The sequence below is a fragment of the Tenrec ecaudatus genome, chromosome 17, assembly GCF_050624435.1.
Source record: "Tenrec ecaudatus isolate mTenEca1 chromosome 17, mTenEca1.hap1, whole genome shotgun sequence".
Taxonomy (NCBI): Eukaryota; Metazoa; Chordata; class Mammalia; order Afrosoricida; family Tenrecidae; genus Tenrec; species Tenrec ecaudatus.
This window is the reverse complement of record NC_134546.1, coordinates 32,419,511-32,425,510: the sequence shown is the minus strand read 5'-3', so window position 1 is coordinate 32,425,510 and position 6,000 is coordinate 32,419,511. Positions and strand designations below refer to the sequence as shown.

At 39.7% G+C, this 6,000-nt stretch overlaps 1 non-coding gene across 1 annotated transcript; it reads left to right on the top strand.

Moving 5' to 3' along the window:
* Positions 1-542: 542 nt before the first annotated feature.
* Positions 543-760, top strand: LOC142431288 (small nucleolar RNA U3). Its single transcript, XR_012780816.1, has one exon. It is a non-coding gene; the product is annotated as a small nucleolar RNA U3 (small nucleolar RNA).
* The last annotated feature ends 5,240 nt before the right edge of the window (positions 761-6,000 follow it).

The following is a 6,000-nucleotide window of genomic DNA, read 5'->3' as shown; positions in this document are numbered from 1 at the left end:
GAGGAGGAGGGAATGAGAAGGAGGAGAAAGAGAGATGAGAAGCCTGCTTAGACCTCGAATTTGTTTTTGTTTTTCAATATACGAAATCCAGATGTCTTTCAATCAAAATATCAAATGAAAAGAAACACATCCATTGTTTTTAGAAGAAAGCATTAATGAAACTTGGCTGCTCTGGAATTTTATTGATTTTAAAATAATGAGGCCACAGGTCAATGAGACTTGGCCACATTTAATAAAAACGTTTTCACAGGAATTGATTGGCAATTCTTATTAAATATTGAATTTAACCTTGAATGTTGCCATTCAAAAATAGCTAATTTTAAAAGATCCATGGAAATTTGCAACTAATAAAATGTATGCAGTGGAAATCATTACCAAATCAATGGTCTAAATTGCAGAAATCTTCCTTCAACAATATTTCCTAATCAAGGTATGAAGCACAGCTAACTTCAACCAAAGTTAAATTCAGAAATGTTCTTATTTTTTCAATGCTGGATAAGAAGAGATCAAAGCAAAAACATACAATAAAAATCTGAGATGCTAAGACTATACTTTCAGGGATCATTTCTATAGTTCATTACTAGAGAAGTTTCTCTGATCGTGTAGAACACCGAAAGCACAAGCAGGAGGTGCAGCATTCTTTCCTGAGCGCGTGAAGCTGGCTCTTGGCGCTGCTTTACTGCAGCTGCCATTTGCCTTTGATGACAGTTCTTCTCTGCTCTTGTGCAGGGTGAGAGGGAGAGATTGTGGGCTGAGTGAAAAAAAAAGTGAGATGCTTATAAATATCATTAATTTAAATTTAAGTTTAAATTTACTATCAGTTTTCTAAAGTTGCAATATGTTTATTTTTGTTATTTATTTGTTGTTGTTCTTGTTTGTATTTTGCTTTTTATTTCCTTACTGGCAGTATGCAGATGCTTCAAAAAAGTTTTCAGAAGAATTTTATTAAAAAAAAATATTTCCCCCCTGATCATTTTGAAGACCCTTCATATATGTCAAAACTTTTACCAACTAAAAAAGGGAGCATTTGGTCATTCAGCCAAAGCCAAACAATTGCTTGTAGCCATCAATGTACCTGGTTATATGTAAATGACAAAGTACTTCTTAAGGGACAATTGGATTAGCGTTTTAGGCTTTTGTTGTGTCTTCAGGATGGTATAGTACACCTACTCTATTTCTACCACTCTGCACAACTAAAAATCTTGCATATTATATATAATATAAGCATAGATTTCTGAAGGACAGATAAGATAAAGAAGATTGCCTAAGGACCTCCTGATATAATTACCAATCTGAGTGAGGTCCCTGGATTTGCCTGTTGCCTCAAATATTCCAAACTTGTAGTTGAAGGAGCACATAGCGCAGAAATCCCAAGAGAACCAGCTAAAACTTGAAAACAAAACAGCTAGACCATCTGCTGGAGATTCAGGGAAGAAATAACTAACAAGAGAGTAAACTTCTAGATATAACTGCTTCATTCCAGCCAAGTATCATTCAGAAACACACCAGGAAAGAGCAGGTAGGAAGCATTGCCTTTATTTCTCACCATGCTAGAGCAAGGTGTACCAGAACCCCTTGGAGATAATGTGTGAGAAGGAAAAACTGGGAGTCTCTACTCGGTGGAGATCCCATAAAAATCTAGACTTCATGTCCTACTTGGAAGTAATAAGAGGCACTCATTTTTCCTACTCCACCAAATCCTAAGGTGATGTCAGAGGGGGCTTTGCTGAGAGGCAGAATTTTCACCCTTTGCCAGCAGCGACAGGTTACTCCTCTCCTGCTGTACCAGCAGATGCCACATGGGGCATGGTAACAAGTCGGGGAAGGAATGGTGTTGGCACCATCTCCAGTCAACAGTAACGGGAAGTCATCTCACTTGGTGTCCGTGCAGGCACCATGAGGAACTGGACTTCCACCTTAATTCCTGGCAGAATAATATCAAAGGGAAGTTAACTCATGTGGCTTAAATAAGATTTGGAGATTTGTGATTTAAATCTTGAAATGTCAAGGTTTCTGTCAAAGAACTCACATATACCAAGAGGAAGATCTCAAACTGAATGAAAAAGAGACCTTTGATATTGATTAAGATGACAGGTATGATAGAATTACCTGAGAAATGTTGTAAAAGAATATAAAAATAATCCCTATGAGCAATTATGGAGCATGCTTGGAGCAAAACAAATACTAGAAAGTTTCAGAAAAGAGATAGTCTTTGAATTCTGTGTTTCCACAACTTTTTAAAACACTTCAATCAACAAGTCCCTGAGAAGCAGGGAGATCGAGAGCAGTGTTTCTGTATTTGTATTAGGCTGAAGGTTCTGGAGAAGCTAAAGCAATGGCACTCGTGTGTGCAGACAAAAGAACAGTATCTAGGAAGAAATTCAGCTCAAGCAGATGACACAGCCCAGCCAAACTCAAAGTCCATGCTAGCTCAGTGGCCCTCCAGGCTCACACAGCTGCTGGCCCGTGAAGCAAACAGGTGTAACCAAGTCGGCACATAGCACAGTCTTAGAGGCCTTGTCCCACAGTTTCTCTTAAAGCAGACTCATCTCTATGTCCTATATTTACAGTGCACTTATTGCAGCGTTCTTTAATATTCCATCTGTTTTGTATTCTTATCTCTATTTAAATTATAAAATATTTATTATGTACCTATAATCATATCAGGAGCCCTGGTGGTATGTTGGTTGTGTTGGGCTGAGATCCACAGAGTGTACAATCCAAAACCACAAGTAGCTCATGGGACAAAGACTGGGTGGTCTACAGCCATCAACAGTGACAGTCGTGGAAACCCAAAGGTAGCTCCCATGAATAAGCATTGATTCAATGGCAGTGAGGTTATTACCACACTAGAATTGGTGTCAACAGAACCAAGTTTCAAAGTGGGCATGCACCCTGTCCTCACAGAGCTTCACATTTCATGACATATGCAAGAAATATCATTAAGCAGAGTGAGAGTAATTTCTTAATGTTCACACACACACAAATTCACAGGGAGGAAAAATAGTTGTGGTCTGAAAAGGCATGGGACACCTGATGAAAGCATGAAATTTACAGGGTTGTGTGGTTTGTATGAAAAAGAGGGCAACTCTCTAAAGTAAATGGCCTGTTATAAAAATAGAGACTGATGCAATGTTGTGGTTTGTGTGGAAAAGAGGGCAACTCTCTAAAGTGAATGGCCTGTTATAAAAATAGAGACTGATGCAATGTTCATGATTGATTCATTTTCCCTTCAGGAGGTCTCCACAGCTAAATGTGGGGTCCGAACAACTGGATCACTCTAGCTCAATTTGCAAAAACCTTCTGTTCTTTCATTTCTGCTATGAGGTCTACAATGATACATCTTGACCAGGAACAACTCCTAGGACTATCTTTTTAAACTCTCTTTTTGGTTGTTTCTCTGGATTGAGTGACAAGCCTGGTTGAAATCCTCTCCAGTCACATTTTCTTTTCTTTTTTTTAACATTTTATTAGGGGCTCATATATCCAGTCACATTTTCCAACCCTTTTTTTGAAGCAATATGACATAGCAGTTATTTACTGCTGTGGAATTCAGTCCAAACTCACGGGGATCCCTGTACAATAGAGTAGCAAAGATCGCCTTCAAGCTCACTGCTCTGCTTCAGTCAGAAGTGGTTGGTGGCAGTGAATTTGGTTTTCAGCTGGGTCCATTGCAGTGGTCACTGTATATGGTGAGTGGCTTCCCATTTAGGAGTCTCGTCTACTAACACTATATCGAGCAATATTTTATTCTGAGCCACAAGGTTTCCTTGGCTTTAACGTGACCACCATGGGAGGTCCTGCTGGTCCTCGAAATCTGTTGAATAGCATCTTGAATCATGGCAACAAGAAAGCAAAATGGCAAATTCTAATCAGAGAAAATGTACTTAGCCATTAGCAAACTCTTTAAGGAAAAATCTCCTGCTTCCAAGTTAAGAGTCTGTCCCACTTCCATCTGAACAGCCCTTCTGCCTAGTTCCATAAAGAAATATTTCTTTCCTATAACTTTCTGTCAGGTGAAATCAAATTTCAACCTTGATTACCAGTGCTACAAATGATTGTGAGACAAATTTCTCCAGTCATGGTTTATTTTCAGGATATATGAAGATAAAAGGGGTAGCTAACAATAGCAAAATAAAAGTGATACTGTTGCATCTTCGGGGTATTTTTGGTTGATTAAATGGTGTGAAATCTGACCTCATCTCACTTCACTAAGGAGAAGAAGAATCCAATTCTATTCCAGTCTAAGACCGATTGCACCCAGGCAGCGGTCAGACATGGCTTAATTCTCCTTCTTTCTTTACCCTATTCTGATACCAACCATTCATCCATGGACCCTCTACTTCTCTGTTAGGTTTAGTGACATGTCCACACAGAACTCACCACCATAGTCATGAGTATGGAGGCTTACTAGGGACTTTACAGATTACCATAAGCCAGGATCAGAAAACATTAATGATAGTCTTTAATCCATAGTAAAGTCATTTGTCATTCAGCAACCAAGACCCTCTCTTTGGTCTTCACCCTCTCAGTCATGCAATGCTTTGACCTCTGCCTCAAGAACACTACTTTCCCCCACTCACACATAGTCTCAGTAGTTCATGTCCTCTGCTCTGGTGCTTCTGGTCTAGGCATAGCATGGACTCGATGCCTCTACCACTTCACACAGGAATCTCAAATGTTCTCCACTGGTGGCCTTTCTTCCTTGATGGTCCAGGGAATTCACTCGGTTTCTGAGACTTTATTTTTGTTGTTAGATGACATTAAGTCGGTTCCAACCTTTAGTGGAACAACAGAACAAATAGAGTCCCACTCTTGTGCTATTCTCACAATTATTCCCAAGCCTGAGCCCATTGTTGCAGCCCCCATGTCAATCCGTCTCCTTGACAGGCTTCCCTTTTTTCACTATTATACCACTTTACCAAGCATGTCATTCTGCAGGGACTGGTCTCTCCTGATAATATGCCAAAATATGTAAGATAGAGTCTTGCCATTTTTGATTCTAAGGAGCACACTGGCTTTATATTTCTTCCAAGACAGATCAGTTTGTCCTTTTAGTCCTCAACATTTTCAGTGTTTCTCTCCAGCACCACAGTTCAAATGCATCGACTCTTATGTTTTCTTTATTCAATGTCTAACTTTCACATGAACGTGAGGCAATTGAAAATACTATAACTTGGATCAGGCACACCTTATTCCTCAAAGTAAGTTCCTTGCCTTTCAACACTTTAAAGAGGTTTTGAGCATCAGATTTATCTAAAGAAACTCATCTTTTGAGCTCTTGACTGCTACCTCCACGAGCATTGATTTGGATCCAAGCCAGACAGAATCCTTGACAACTTCCATCCTTTCACATTTGGTCTACTTGTGGGGATTTTTCTCTTCTTTACATTGAGTTATAATCCACAATGAATTCACAATTCATACTTAATCTTCATTGGTTAGTACTTCCAGACAACCTCACTTTCAGCAAGCGAGGTTGTGTCATCTGTATATTGCAGGCTTTTAATAAGCCTTCCTTCAATCCAGATGACACATTCTCTCATACTTCAACTTCTCTGATTATTTGATAAACATAGATTGAATAAGTATGGTGAGGTGATATAACCCTGATAAACACCTTTCTTGATTCCAAACCATGCTTCCTAGTGTGTTAGTCTGGGTTCTTTAGAGAAACAAATCCACAGAAACGCATATGTATAAGACAGTTTTATATAGAGGGTAAGTGCACATCAAGAAAACATCCCAACCCAGTGCTGCCCAAGCCCACAAGTCCAACATTAACCCATATGTCCGACACCAATCCACAAAGTCCTCCTTCATCTCACAAAACACCCGCAATGATACAGACTACAGGAAGAAAGCTGAGTCAGTGAACATGTAAGCATCTCAGTGCTGACTGGAGTCTCCACATGGCTGCTCCAGCACCCAGGGCTGCATTGGGTAGGTCCATGCGGCTTCTCCTCAGGGATGTCTTGCAGGAAGTGAGCCTTGCCAGTT